Here is a 15968-nt window from a genome sequence, read left to right as displayed (position 1 = left end):
CCAAGTGCAGTCACAAAAACCATCAAGCGCTACAAAGAAACTGTCTCACATGCGGACCGCCCCAGGAAAGGAAGACCAAGAGTCACCTCTGCTGTGGAGGATAAGTTCATCCGAGTCACCAGCCTCAGAAATCGCAGGTTAACAGCTCAGATTAGAGACCAGGTCAATGCCACACAGAGTTCTAGCAGCAGACACATCTCTAGGACAACTGTTAAGAGGAGACTGTGTGAATCAAGCCTTCATGGTAGAATATCTGCTAGGAAACCACTGCTAAGGACAGGCAACAAGCAGGAGAGACTTGTTTGGGCTAAAGAACACAAGGAATGGACATTAGACCAGTGGAAATCTGTGCTTTGGTCTGATGAGTCCAAATTTAAGATCTTTGGTTCCAACCACTGTGTCTTTGTGCGACGCAGAAAAGGTGAACGACTGGACTCTACATCCCTGGTTCCCACCGTGAAGCATGGAGGAGGAGGTGTGATGGTGTGGGGGTGCTTTGCTGGTGACACTGTTGGGGATTTATTCAAAATTGAAGGCATACTGAACCAGCATGGCTACCACAGCATCTTGCAGCGGCATGCCATTCCATCCGGTTTGCGTTTAGTTGGACCATCATTTATTTTTCAACAGGACAATGACCCCAAACACACCTCCAGGCTATGTAAGGGCTATTTGACCATGAAGGAGAGTGATGGGGTGCTGCGCCAGATGACCTGGCCTCCACAGTCACCGGACCTGAACCCAATCGAGATGGTTTGGGGTGAGCTGGACCGCAGAGTGAAGGCAAAAGGGCCAACAAGTGCTAAGCATCTCTGGGAACTCCTTCAAGTCTGTTGGAAGACCATTACAGGTGACTACCTCTTAAAGCTCATCAAGAGAATGCCAAGAGTGTGCAAAGCAGTAATCAAAGCAAAAGGTGGCTACTTTGAAGAACCTAGAATATGACATATTTTCAGTTGTTTCACACTTTTTTGTTATGTATATAATTCCACATGTGTTAATTCATAGTTTTGATGCCTTCAGTATGAATCTACAATTTTCATAGTCATGAAAATAAAGAAAACTCTTTGAATGATAAGGTGTGTCCAAACTTTTGGTCTGGACTATATATCTATCTATCTATCTATATATATATATATATATATATATATATATTTGCAGCTCAGCGGTACAGTTATCTGTTGTGAAGACTTTAGTGGCGTGTATTAGTAGAAAAAGAAAAAATGTATTTGCAGCTCAGCGGGGGAGTTATCTATTGTAAAGCCTTTAGTGGCGTGTATTAGTGGAAATAGAAAATATATATTTGTTGCTCAGCTTTGCAGTTATCTGTCATAAAGCCTTTTGTGGCGTGTATTAGCTGAAATAGAAAACATATATTAGCCTCATACCGGTGCAGTTATATGTTGTAAAGCCTTTTGTGGCATGTATTAGCGGAAAAAGTAAAAATATATTAGCCGCTCAGCAGTGCAGTTATCTGTTGTAAAAGCCTTTTGTGGCGTGTATTAGTAGAAAAAGTAAAAATATATTTGCTGCTCAGCGGTGCAGTTATCAGTTCTAAAGCCTTTTGTGGCAGTGTATTAGCGTTATATATATATTTGCCGCTTATCAGTGCAGTTATCTGTTGTAAAACCTTTTGTGGCATGTGTTAGTGGAAAAAGTTAAAATTAATTTGCCGGTCAGCAGTGCAGTTATCTATTGTAAAGCCTTTAGTGGTGTGTGTTAGTGGAAAAAGAATACATTTATTTACTGCTAAGTGGTGCAGTTATCTGTTCTAAAGCATTTTGTGGCGAGTATTAGCGGGAAAAAATATATATATTTGCTGCTCAGCGGTGCAGATATCTGTTGTAAAGCCTTTTGTGGCGTGTATTAGTAGAAAAAGTATAAATATATAGTTGCCGCTGAGCGGTGCAGTTATCTCTTGTAAAGCTTTTGTGACATGTATTAGCAGAAAAAGAAAAAATATATTTGCCGACCAGCGGTGCAGTTATCTGTTCTAAAGCCTTTTGTGGTGTGTATTAGTTGAAAAAGTTAAAATATATTTGCCACTCAGCGGTGCAATTATCTGTTGTAAAGCCTTTTGTGGCGTGTATTAACGAAAAAATATATATATATATTTGCTGCTTAGCGATGCAGTTATCTGTTGTAAAGCCTTTAGTGGCGTGTATTAGTGGAAAAAGAAAAAATATATTTGCCGCTCAGCGGTGTTGTTTTCTGTTGTAAAGCCTTTTGTGGCGTGTATTAGTGGAAAAAGAAAAAATATATTAGTCACTCAGAGTTGCAGTTATCTGTTGTAAAGCATTTTGTGGAGAGTATTAGTGGGGATAAAAAACATTTATTTGCCGCTCACCGCTGCAGTAATCTGTTATCTGCTTTAAGTGGCGTGTATTAGTGGAAAAAGAAAAAATATATTTGCAGCTAAGTGGTGCAGTTATCTGTTCTAAAGCATTTTGTGGCGTGTATTAGTGGAAAAAGAAAAAATATATTAGTCGCTCAGCGTTGCAGTTATCTGTTGTAAAGCATTTTGTGGAGAGTATTAGTGGGGATAAAAAATATTTATTTGCCGCTCACCGCTGCAGTTATCTGTTATCTGCTTTAGGGCCGCTTCACACGAGCGGATGCCGTGCGTGGCATCCGCTCCGTGAAAGAGTGCCAAGACCCGCTGCAGACTGCAGAGGCACGGAGCGGTAACATGACTGTTAATGCTCCGTGCCTCTCTGTGATCTCTTTACTACGAAATCACAGTGACAACTGTGATTTCATGGTAAAGAGATCACAGAGAGGCACGGAGCATTAACAGTCATGTTACCGCTCCGTGCCTCTGCAGTCTGCAGCGGGTCTTGGCACTCTTTCACGGAGCGGATGCCACGCACGGCATCCGCTCGTGTGAAGCGGCCCTTAAGTGGTGTGTATTAGTGGAAAAAGAAAAAATATATTTGCAGCTAAGTGGTGCAGTTATCTGTTCTAAAGCATTTTGTGGCGTGTATTAGCGGAAAAAGAAAATAAATATTTGCAGCTCAGCGGTGCTGTTATCTGTTGTAAAGCATTTTGTGGAGAGTATTAGCGGAAAAAAAACATATGTTTGCAACTTAGCGGTGCAGTTATATGTTATAAAGCCTTTTGTGGCATGTAGTAGCGGAAAGAGAAAAAATATATTTGCTGCTCAGCGGTGCAGTTATCTATTCTAAAGCCTTTTGTGGCGTGTATTAGTGGAAAAAGAATAAATATATTAGTCGCTCAGCGTTGCAGTTATCTGTTCTAAAGCCTTTTGTGGTGTGTATTAGTGGAAAAAGAAAAAATTTATTTGCAGCTCATTGATGGAGTTATCTGTCGTAAAGCCTTTTGTGGCGTGTATTAGCGGTATAAAAATATGTATTTGCCGCACAGTGGTGCAGTTATCTGTTGTAAAGCCTTTTGTGGCATGTATTAGTAGAAAAAGTAAAAATATATTTGCTGCTCAGCAGTGCAGTTATCCGTTGTATAGCTTTTTGTGGCGTATATTAGCGGAAAAAGTAAAATTATTTTTGCCGCTCAATGGTGCAGTTTTGTGTTGTAAAGCCTTTTTTGGTGTGAATTAGTGGGAAAAGAAAATATATATTTGTCGCTCAGCATTGCAGTTATCTGTTCTAAAGCCTTTTGTGGCGTGTATTAGTGGAAAAAGAAAAATATATTTTTGTCGTTTAGCGGTGCAGTTATCTGTTGTAAAGACTTTTGTGATGTGTATTAACTGAAAATGAACAAAATGTATTTGCTGCTCAGCAGTGCATTTATTTGTTCTAAAGCCTTTAATGGCGTGTATTAGTATAAAAAGAAAAAATATATTTGCCGATCAGCAGTGAAGTTATCTGTTCTGAAGCCATTTTTGGCGTGTATTAGTGGAAAAAGAAAAAATATATTTGCCACTCAGCGGTGCAGTTATTTGTTCTAAAGCCTTTTGTGGTGTGTATTAGTGGAAAAAGAAAAATATATATTTGCTACTTAACGGTGCAGTTATCTGTTGTAAAGCCTTTTGTGGCGTGTATTAGTGGAAAAAGAAAATATATATTTGTCGCTTAGCATTGCAGTTATCTGTTCTAAAGCCTTTTGTGGCGTCTATTAGTGAAAAAAAAAAATATATATATATATATATTTGCAATTCAGCAGTGCAGTTACCTGTTGTAAAGCCTTTTGTGGCGAATATTAGGGGAAAAAGAAAAAATATATTTGCCGCTCAGCGGTGGATGTAGCAGGGTTAGCACTCAAGCTCTTGACTAAAATTTCTTAACTCATTGCGTTATCTTGAGACAAAAGCCATTGAAAAGCAATTGAAGGTGTTTGCTTAACATATTTAGCTTAGATAAAACGTTTAATAAATCATGAGTGTTAACTCTACTACATCCGTATGTGTTGTTAAATCTTTTGTGGCGAGTATTAGCGGAAAAAGAAAACATATTTGCAGCTCATCAGTGCAGTTATCTGTTCTAAAGCCTTTTGTGGCATGTATTATTGGCAAAAGAAAAAATATATTTGCAGCTCAGCGGTACAGTTATCTGTTCTAAAGCCTTTTGTAACGTGTATTAGTGGAAAAATAAATTATATATTTGTCGCATAGCATTGCAGTTATCTGTTCTAAAGCCTTTTTTGTTGAGTATTAGGGGGAAAATATATCTGCCGCTCAGCAGTGCAGTTATCTGTTCTAAAGCCTTTTGAGGTGTGTAGTGGCGGAAAATGAAAAAATATATTTGCCGCTCATCAGTGCAATTATCTGTTGTGAGGCCTTTTGTGGCGTGCATTAGTGCATTAGTGCAAAAAAAAAATATTTGCCACTCAGCGGTGCAGTTATCTGTTCTAAAGCCTTTTGTGGCATGTATTAGTGGAAAAAGAAAAATTATATTTGCTATTCAGCAGTGCATTTATCTGTTCTAAAGCCTTTTTTGGCGTGTATTAGTGGAAAAAGAAAACAAATATTTTTGCCTCTCAGGTTTAGTTAACTGTTTTAAAACCTTTTGTGGCATGTATTAGTGTAAAAAGAAAAAATATATTTGCTACTCAGCGGTGCAGTTATCTGTTGTAAAGCCTTTTGTGGCGTGTATTAGTGGAAAAAGAAAAAATATATTTGCTACTCAGCTGTGCAGTTATTTGTTGTAAAGCCTTTTGTGGCGTGTATTAGCGGAAAAAGAAAAAATGCATTTGCCGCTCAGCAGTGTATTTATCTGTTCTAAAGCCTTTTGTGGTGTGTATTAGTAGAAAAAGAAAATATATATTTGTCGCTCAGCTTTGCAGTTATCTGTTCTAAATCCTTTTGTAGCGTGTATTAGTGGAAAAAGAAAAATATATTTGCCGCTCAGCTGTGTATTTATCTGTTCTAAAGCCTTTTGTGGTGAGTATTAGTAGAAAAAGAAAGTATATATTTGTCACTCAGCTTTGCAATTATCTGTTCTAAATCCTTTTGTGGCGTGTATTAGTGGAAAAAGAAAAAACATATTTGCCACTCAGCGGTGCTTTTGTCTATCCTAAAAAGCCTTTTGTGGTGTGTATTAGTAGAAAAAGAAAATATACAGTACAGACCAAAAGTTTGGACACACCTTCTCATTCAAAGAGTTTTCTTTATTTTCATGACTATAAAAATTTGAGATTCACACTGAAGGCATCAAAACTATGAATTAACACATGTGGAATTATATACATAACAAAAAAGTGTGAAACAACTGAAAATATGTCATATTCTAGGTTCTTCAAAGTAGCCACCTTTTGCTTTGATTACTGCTTTGCACACTCTTGGCATTATCTTGATGAGCTTCAAGAGGTAGTCACCTGAAATGGTTTTCACTTCACAGGTGTGCCCTGTCAGGTTTAATAAGTGGGATTTCTTGCCTTATAAATGGGGTTGGGACCATCAGTTGTGCTGTGGAGAAGTCAGGTGGATACACAGCTGATAGTCCTACTGAATAGACTGTTATAATTTGTATTATGGCAAGAAAAAAGCAGCTAAGTAAAGAAAAACGAGTGGCCATCATTACTTTAAGAAATGAAGGTCAGTCAGTCCGAAAAATTGGGAAAACTTTGAAAGTGTCCCCAAGTGCAGTCACAAAAACCATCAAGCGCTACAAAGAAACTGGCTCACATGCGGACAGCGCCAGGAAAGAAAGACCAAGAGTGACCTCTGCTGCGGAGGATAAGTTCATCCGAGTCACCAGCCTCAGAAATCACAGGTTAACAGCAGCTCAGATTAGAGACCAGGTCAATGCCACACAGAGTTCTAGCAGCAGACACATCTCTAGAACAACTGTTAAGAGGAGACTGTGTGAATCAGGCCTTCATGGTAGAATATCTTCTAGGAAACCACTGCTAAGGACAGGCAACAAACAGAAGAGACTTGTTTGGGCTATAGAACACAATGAATGGACATTAGACCAGTGGAAATCTGTGCTTTGGTCTGATGAGTCCAAATTTGAGATCTTTGGTTCCAACCACCGTGTCTTTGTGCGACGCAGAAAAGGTGAACGGATGAACTCTACATGCCTGGTTCCCACCGTGAAGCATGGAGTAGGAGGTGTGATGGTGTGGGGTTGCTTTGCTGGTGATACTGTTAGGGATTTATTCAAAATTGAAGGCATACTGAATCAGCATGGCTACCACAGCATCTTGCAGCGGCATTCTAATCCATCCGGTTTGTGTTTAGTTGGACCATCATTTATTTTTCAACAGGACAATGACCCCAAACACCCCTCCAGGCTGTGTAAGGGCTATTTGACCATGAAGGAGAGTGCTGGGGTGCTTTCCCAAAAGACCTGGCCTCCACAGTCACCGGACCTGAACCCAATCGAGATGGTTTGGGGTGAGCTGGACCGCAGAGTAAAGACAAAAGGGCCAACAAGTGCTAAGCATCTCTGGGAACTACTTCAAGACTGTTGGAAGACCATTTCAGATGACTACCTCTTGAAGCTCATCAAGAGAATGCCAAGAGTGTGCAAAGCAGTAATCAAAGCAAAAGGTGGCTACTTTGAAGAACCTAGAATATGACATATTTTCAGTTGTTTCACACTTTTTTGTTATGTATATAATTCCACATGTGTTAATTCATAGTTTTGATGCCTTCAGTGTGAATGTACAATTTTCATAGTCATGAAAGGTGTGTCCAAACTTTTGGTCTGTACTGTATATTTGTCGCTTAGCTTTGCAAGTATCTGTTCTAAATCCTTTTGTGGCGTGTATTAGTGGAAAAAGGAAAATATATTTGCCGCTCAGCGGTGCAGTTAACTGTTTGTAAAGCCTTTTGTGGCGTGTATTAGTGAAAAAAAATAAATACATTTGTGGCTCAGCGGTGCAGTTTTCTGTTGTAAAGGCTTTTGTGGCGTATATTAGCGGAAAAAGAAAAAACATATTTTCCGCTCAGCGGTGTAGCTATCTGTTGTAAAGCTTTTTGTGACGTGTATTAGTGGGAAAAAAAAAAACACATTTTCTGCTCTGTGGTGCAGTTATCTGTTCCAAACCCTTTTGTGGCGTGTATTAGTGGAAAGAGAAAAAAAATATATTTGTCGTTTAGCGATGCAGTTATCTGTTGTAAAGCCTTTTCTGACGTGTATTAGAGGAAAATGAAAAAATGTATTTGCTGCTCAGCGGTGCAGTTATCTGTTCTAAAGCCTTTTGTGGCGTGTATTAGTGGAAAAAGAAAAAAAATATTTGTCGTTTAGCAGTGCAGTTATCTGTTGTAAAGCCTTTTGTGACGTACAGTGGGATGCAAAAGTTTGGGCAACCTTGTTAATCGTCATGATTTTCCTGTATAAATTGTTGGTTGTTACGATAAAAAAATGTCAGTTAAATATATCATATAGGAGACACACACAGTGATATTTGAGAAGTTAAATGAAGTTTATTGGATTTACAGAAAGTGTGCTATAATTGTTTAAACAAAATTATGCAGGTGCATAAATTTGGGCACCACAAAAGAGAAATTAAATCAATATTTTGTAGATCCTCCTTTTGCAGAAATTACAGCCTCTAAACGCTTCCTGTAGGTTCCAATGAGAGTCTGGATTCTGGTTGAAGGTATTTTGGACCATTCCTCTTTACAAAACATCTTTAGTTCATTCAGGTTTGAAGGCTTCCGAGCATGGACAGCTCTCTTTAAGTCACACCACAGATTTTCAATTATATTCAGGTCTGGGGACTGAGATGGCTATTCCAGAACGTTGTACTTGTTCCTCTGCATAAATGCCTTAGTGGATTTTGAGCAGTGTTTAGGGTCGTTGTCTTGTTGAAAGATCCAGCCCCGGCGCAGCTTCAGCTTTGTCACTGTTTCCTGGACATTGGTCTCCAGAATCTGATGATACTGAGTGGAATCCATGCGTCCCTTAACTTTGACAAGATTCCCAGTCCCTGCACTGGCCTTACAGCCCCACAGCATGATGGAACCACCACCATATTTTACTGTAGGTAGCAGGTGTTTTTCTTGGAATGCTGTGTTATTTTTCCTCCATGCATAACGCCCCTTGTTATGGCCAAATAACTCATTTTTAGTTTCATCAGTCCACAGCACCTTATTCCAAAATGAAGCTGGCTTGTCCAAATGTGCTTTAGCCACCTCAAGCGGCACTTTTTGTGCTGTGGGCGGAGAAAAGGCTTCCTCTGCATCACTCTCGCATACAGCATCTCCTTGTGTAAAGTGCGCCGAATGGTTGAACCATGCACAGTGACTCCATCTGCAGCAAGATGATGTTGTAGGTCTTTGGTGCTGATCTGTGGGTTGACTCTGACTGTTCTCACCATTCGTCGCTTCTGTCTAGCCGAGATTTTTCTTGGTCTGTTACTTCGAGACTTAACTTGAACTGAGCCTGTGGTCTTCCATTTCCTCAATATGTTCCTAACTGTGGAAACAGACAGCTGAAATCTCTGAGACAGCTTTCTGTATCCTTCTCCTAAACCATGATGGTGAACAATCTTTGTCTTTAGGTAATTTGAGAGTTGTTTTGAGACCCCCATGTTGCTACTCTTCAGAGAAAATTTTAAGAGGAGGGAAACTTACAATTGACCCCCTTAAATACTCTTTCTCATAATTGGACTCACCTGTGTATGTAGGTAAGGGGTCACTGAGCTTACCAAGCCAATTTGAGTTCCAATAATTCGTTCTAAAGGTTTTGGAATCAATAAAATGACAACAGTGCCCAAATTTATGCACCTGCCTAATTTTGTTTAAACAATTTTAGCACACTTTCTGTAAATCCAATAAACTTCATTTCACTTCTCAGATATCACTTTGTGTGTCTACTATATGATATATTTAACTGACATTTTTTATCGTAACAACCAACGATTTATATAGGAAAATCATGACAATTAACAAAGTTGCCCAAACTTTCGCATCCCACTGTATATTAGCGGAAAATGAAAATATTTATTTGCCGCTCAGCTGTGCAGTTATCTGTTCTAAAGCCTTTTGTGGCGTGTATTAGTGGAAAAACAAAGTATATATTTGTCGCTCAGCATTGCAGTTATCTGTTCTAAAGCCTTTTGTGGCGAGTATAAATGGAAAAAGAAAAAAATACATTTGCCAGTCAGCAGTGCTGTTATCTGTTCTAAAGCCTTTCGTGTCGTGTATTAGTGGAAAAAGAAAAAAATATATATTTGTCGTTTAGCGGTGCAGTTATCTGTTGTAAAGCCTTTTGTGACGTGTATTAGAAGAAAATGAAAAAATGTATTTGCCGCTCAGCGGTGCAGTTATCTGTTCTAAAGCCTTTTGTGGCGTGTATTAGTGGAAAAATAAAAAATATATTTGGCACTCAGCGGTGCAGTTATCTGTTCTAAAGCCTTTTTTGCATGTATTAGTGGAAAAATAAAAAATATATTTTTGTGGCTCAGTGGTGCAGTTATGTTTTCTAAAGCCTTTTGTGTCATGTATTAGTGGAAAAAATAAAAATGTATTTGCCGCTCAGCGGTGCAGTTATTTGTTCTAAAGCCTTTTGTGGCATGTATTAGTGGAAATAGAAAAAATATAATTACCGCCCAGTGGTGCAGTTATCTGTGGTAATGCCTTTTGTGGAGTGTATTCATGAGAAAAAAAGGGCTTATTAGCCGTTGCGTGGTGAAGTGAGAAAATTACAGACTAATTTGGGGTATTTTAATTTCCTTCTTATTTTTTTATTTAATCTAAATTGCCAGGCCCTGCACAGGGGAGTGTCAGAGGCCTAAATGTTTCTGGCGCAGGCAGAGGTTGCAGCAGAGTAAGGGGCGTGGAAGCAGGGGTTGCAGCGAGAGGCCTGCACTCCCGATGTCATCTAGTGGTCGTGTCTTGACCAGTAACCCAGCGGTTCTTGAGTGGTTGACTCGATTTTCGAATTCATCGCAAGTGACATCAGACACCCCCAGCCAAGAGTCAGTGGGTTTCGTCAGACACAACTCTTAGTTGGCATGGCCCTGGAGCAGGCCCTGCACCCTCACCTGTCCTCAACCTGCCTCTGTCCTTTTCTGTTCCCAGAGCCACAGAAGTATTGTATTCTGTGAGCTTAGCTCCACTATACAGCGAGAACGAGGTACTAGAGGACAGTGAGCAGCTACTGCCCAGCCAAAATCTGGAGTAGACATCCGCTGCTTTCTCCGCTAGGCGGGCAAGTAGTGATGAGGAGAGTGGCGTGGGAGCTGGTGTTGCAAGCGGTCAGGCTCATGATCCAGAGATGGTTGAGGAGGAAATCAGTGACATGCAGACAGTACTTGATGATGATGATGTAGCTGATCGCACTTGGGAGTCAGGTTGAAAAGGGGCTTCATCATCATCAGGAGGAGGGTGGCAGCTTGCCCGTGAGGCAGCGGCTGAGCCAGCAAGGTGGTAGCATGGCCAGAAGTCATCAGGGTGGCAGCAGTTGGAGTTTGGGAGCCAAACGTGCCCGTGGTAGACCACCTGCTTCGCAGGAGCCAACCTGCCCGGGAAGTAGTGGTGCACAGGTTAAAGGAGGCAGCGGTGGTGGCAGTCAGTCAGTGCGTAGTGTTGGGGGTATAATCACCTACTTGGCGGTGTGGCAGTTTTTGTTAAGCCAGCCGCCGGAGGAGGTGAACATGGCCATATGTAGAATATGTGGGCAGAAGGTGAAGTCTGTCTGTCCTTCCCATCATCTGCTGGTCCTGATGCTCCTGCTCCTCCTACTCTTCATCATTCACTCCGTGAGCAATCGATCACCAAAGCGATTGCTAAGAGACAACAGTTTGCGTGCACTCCTGACCATGTGCTCCTGACCAAGTTGCTGGTGCTGCAGTCCCTCCCTTTCCAAGTGCAGGACTCTGCACCTTTCAGAGAACTGATGGCTTCTGCCGAGCCGAGGTGTAGAGTCCCAAACCATCATTTCTTTGCCAAAAAGGCAGTACTAGCCCTGCACAAATATGTAGAACAGAAAGTTGAACCTGTCGGTTTCTGCCAAAGTGCACGGCAGCGTCAACATGTGAAGCTGTAACTACGGTCAGGGACAATACATGTCCTTCACGGCCCACTGGGTGAATGTGGTTCCTGCACAGCCACACCAGCAACTTGGCCAGGTGATGCTGCTTCCTCCTCCATGTTGTTTATCCTGCAACAATGTCCTTCTCTGCCTCCGTGTCCTCAGCCTCCACTGCAGGGACAATTCTCAGTGCCCCTCCAGCATACCACATGTGTAGGGCATGGCGGTGTCACGCTGTTCTGCACCTCGTTTGCCTGGGCGAACGGAGTCACACAGGTGAGGAACTGCTCCATGTCCTTCATCAACAAATCGAATCCTGGCTTTCTCCGCGACAACTCAAAATCGGAACCATGCGCCCTGCATGGCACACATGTTCAATCTGGTTGTCTAGCGGTTCCTGAAGTCTTCCACCCATCTGCAAGACATCCTAAAAATGGTCGGAAACTTTGCATGTACTTCAGCTACTTATACACCGCAAATCACACCCTCCTTGAGCTGCAGTGGCAGAACGGCATCCACCAACATAGGCTGATATGCGACGTTTCTACCCGTTGGAATTCCACCCTCCATATGTACGATTTCTTGATGATCCAAGCGGACAGGAGTACTCCCCTATGTAACTTCGAAGTCAGCCAGTGGCAGCTTAAGCGTGACACCTGCCGTTTGCTCAGGCCCTTTGAGGAAGCCACGGTATTTGTCAGTCCCCAGGACTACGGGATGAACAACATCATGCCACTGCTTCATGTCCTGGAACAGATGCTGGTAAATCTGGCTGGTCAGGGGACTGGAGACGTGGCGCCTAGATATCACGGCCACATGAGCCCTGTGGGGGCTGAACTGGAGGAGGAGGACATTGGAGCACAAGCAATGTGTAGTGAAATGGGTGGTTTTTTCTACACAGTTGACAGGAGAGGAGAAGCAGGAGAAGCCAGAGGAGCTACAGGGCGATGAAGAAGACAAAGAAGAGGACCCAGACACCCTGTGGCAGAATGCAGTGGAGATGGAGGGAGGGAGTCCCTCCGAGTCACTTGCATAAATGGCCCGATGCTTGTTCACTTGCTTACGTAGAGACAACCGCATTGTAACTTTGCGGCAGAGGGATGACTTCTGGCTCTCCACCCTGTTGGACCCTCGCTACCGGTCCGAAATGTGGACCTTTTTAGGACAAACTGAACTACTATAGAGTCATCCTATGTAGTCAGTTGGCCGCTGCCTATCTGTGCCATCGTCCATCCTCTCGCAGGTCTGACCGTGGGGTCCCTCTGTGCTCACGTTCCACTTCCATGGCTGCTGGGGAGGGGTGGGGTGGCAGAAGCAGTACCACCTCCATCAGCAGCAGCCTGAGTCTAGAGTCGCTGATAAGCAGCTTTCTTCACCCGCATAGAGAAGAAATTACTCACCAGCAGCTAGACATAGAGCAGAACCTGAACCAGCAGGTGGTGGCATTCTTGGAGTGCACCCTGGCAGCCGTCATTGAAGATCCACTGGATTACTGGGTAGCCAAACTGTATTTGTGGCTAAAACTGGCCGAGTTTTCCGTGCCCAGCCAGTTGTATGGAATCAGATGGGGTGTTTTGACGTGGAGGGGGCCATAGTTACCCCAAGAAGAACTCGCCTGTCCACCCAAAATGTGGAGAGACTGACCTTTGTCAAGATGAATCAAGCAAAGATCAGCCAGGATATCCACCCACAAATGCCTGATGCATCAGACTAGATCATCCATGGTGCCACACCAACACTTTGACAAAAGAGACTGGTTTCTTCTGGCAACCTGCCTCAGCTACTATTCTGATGCTGCCACCTGCCTGATGCCAAACATCTGATGCCAAGTGCTCTTTCTTTCACCCACCATCTTCAGCTGGTACTGGTATTGCCACCCACCTCCACACTCTGTCACCGGGTCACTCTGTGGTCTCCTGATGCTGCTGCTACCGCAACACTGTCACCTTGCCACTCTGTGGCTTCCTGATCCTGCTGCTGCCACTTCCACACTCTTTCATTGTGCCACTCTGTGTAGCTGGCCAGCTAAGACCTGTCCTAGGTTGCTAATATAGCTTGTGTGTTTATACAGCTAGATCTGCCAATAACCTTAATACAGTTCCTATGTTTGTGTGTTAAAGACAAAAGCAGAGTTATTTACAGTGACTTCATGTTTGGATGTCATGTAATAGTTATATTTTGTGTTCACAGAAGCAGAAAAGATAATATGCCTTTAAGATTAATTATACAATGTAAGGTAAGCTCAATTACACAGCAGAAACAACAGAAAGCATAGAGTTAAACTGTTGTTCCTGGGCAGGAGTCTTGACCAATCACAGCCAGCCTCACACATTGCCTGTGTGGGGAAATTCCCCTAGCAGGAGCTGCTAGATTCATTATTCCCCAGAGAGGGGAGCTGAACAGACACACATGTAGTGTCCCACTAGGTGAATGTGGGCACTACACAAGGGTCAATTGGGCCACGTTGTTCTCCACCTCCTGTGGAACAGTGGCATGGTATTTTACAGTCCATTTTAATGTGTATTGCTATGCTTTTATGTGTATTTTTCCCTGCAATGTGTGTAGCAGGCCTATTAGGGTGTAGTTCTTACTCCTAGACAGTAGAGGGAGCTAGGGAACCCCTAGTGTAAATAGTCAGGTCCTGTGCAGGGAAGGGGGCTGTGTAGTCAGGAGTCTGTGTACAGACAGAAGAGAGTGTGCACTTCAGCAGGGAGGAGCTGAGGGCCACCTTCTGACATGCAGCTAGACAGCCCAGGCTTCTAGCTGACCACCAGGAGAAGAAGCTGCCTCCTGAGAAACCTGCAGTTCCCACAACCAAAGTGCAGAGCAGAAGTGTAACCAGCCAACCTGAGGGCTGAAGGGCAGAAGGATTTTACTGAAAGCAATGTATATACCTGAGGAAGTTTTTCTACCAAGGATAAAGCCAGCATTAGGGCATACGGGCCTTGGGATCAAGACAGAGAGGAGTTCTGAGGAATAGTGATGAGCGGTAGGGGTGTCACGGACGGTGTACAGCAAATAAGGCAAAGCAACATGTATAAACAACTCGCTGGATCCAAAAACTAAGGAACCAAGGGGACCCCTGCAGAAGACCTGGCACTTTCCCTGGCTGCTCAGCCTATGCAAAGATCCGAATGGTGGAGGTTTGCATATCCACGAACCTTGACTATAAAGCCCTGAGCACCCTACAATAGTGAGGGGACACGACCACCGGCTCCCTACACAAGATACGGAGGGAGTCAGGGTCACCTGGGATCCAGCAAACAGATATTAACAGATAAAGGTACACTTAGCTTTGAAGCAAACAGGAGGACAGATCAGCGTGCACACACACTCCAGGAAGAAGTATAAGCCGCTCAGAAAAGCCTTCTGGGTAAGAATTTAAAGGGAAGCAATTAGTCCAACACATGACAGCTTGAGAGAGGCTGACGAGAGGAGGGGCTGAATACCACAACACAGAAACTCAAGGAGGAGGTTCTGAAAGGCCTCTGTCAGAGCTTCTCAGCTGTCTGGTTGTGACAGTACCCCCCCCCTCTACGAGTGGACTCCGGACACTCAGAACCCACCTTCTCAGGATGAGACCTATGGAAAGCCCTGATGAGACGAGAGGCCTTAATGTCCGTCACTGGGACCCACATCCTCTCCTCAGGACCATACCCCTCCCACTGAACAAGGTACTGAAGAGAACCGCGGACAAGACGAGAATCCACAATCCTAGATCCTAGATACCTGAAATTCAAGATTCCCATCAACCATAATCGGAGGAGGAGGCAAAGGCGAGGGTACAATGGGTTGAACATAAGGTTTCAATAAGGACATTATGGATCTTCCAAGTCTGAGGAAGATCAAGACGGTATGCAACAGGATTGATGACAGACAGGATTTTGTAAGGCCCAATAAACCTAGGACCCAACTTCCAGGAGGGAACCTTCAATTTGATATTCTTGGTAGACAACCACACCAGATCACCAACATTCAGGTCCGGACCTAGCACACGTCTCTTATCAGCCACACGCTTATATCTCTCACTCATGCTCTTTAGATTATCTTGAATCTTTTGCCAAATAGATGACAAAGACGAGGAGAATCTGTCCTCATCAGGTAAACCAGAAGACCCCTCTCCCGAGAAAGTCCCAAACTGTGGATGAAACCCATATGCACCAAAAAATGGTGACTTATCAGAGGACTCCTGACGACGGTTATTTAAAGCAAACTCAGCAAGGGACAAAAAAGAACACCAATCCTCTTGATTCTCCGCCACAAAACAACGCAGATATGTCTCCAGATTCTGATTGACGCGCTCTGTCTGGCCATTCGACTGCGGGTGGAAAGCAGAAGAGAATGACAACCGAACCCCCAAGCGAGAACAGAAAGCCTTCCAGAATCTGGAAACAAACTGCGTGCCCCTATCAGAGACTATGTCTGAAGGAATACCGTGCAATTTGACAATGTGATCAACAAATGCCTGCGCCAGCGTCTTAGCATTGGGCAAACCAGGAAAAGGGATGAAATGCACCATTTTGCTAAAACGGTCCACCACCACCAGAATCACAGTCTTCCCCGAGG

This window comes from Bufo gargarizans, chromosome 1, assembly GCF_014858855.1.
Source record: "Bufo gargarizans isolate SCDJY-AF-19 chromosome 1, ASM1485885v1, whole genome shotgun sequence".
Taxonomy (NCBI): Eukaryota; Metazoa; Chordata; class Amphibia; order Anura; family Bufonidae; genus Bufo; species Bufo gargarizans.
This window is presented reverse-complemented; position numbering follows the sequence as displayed.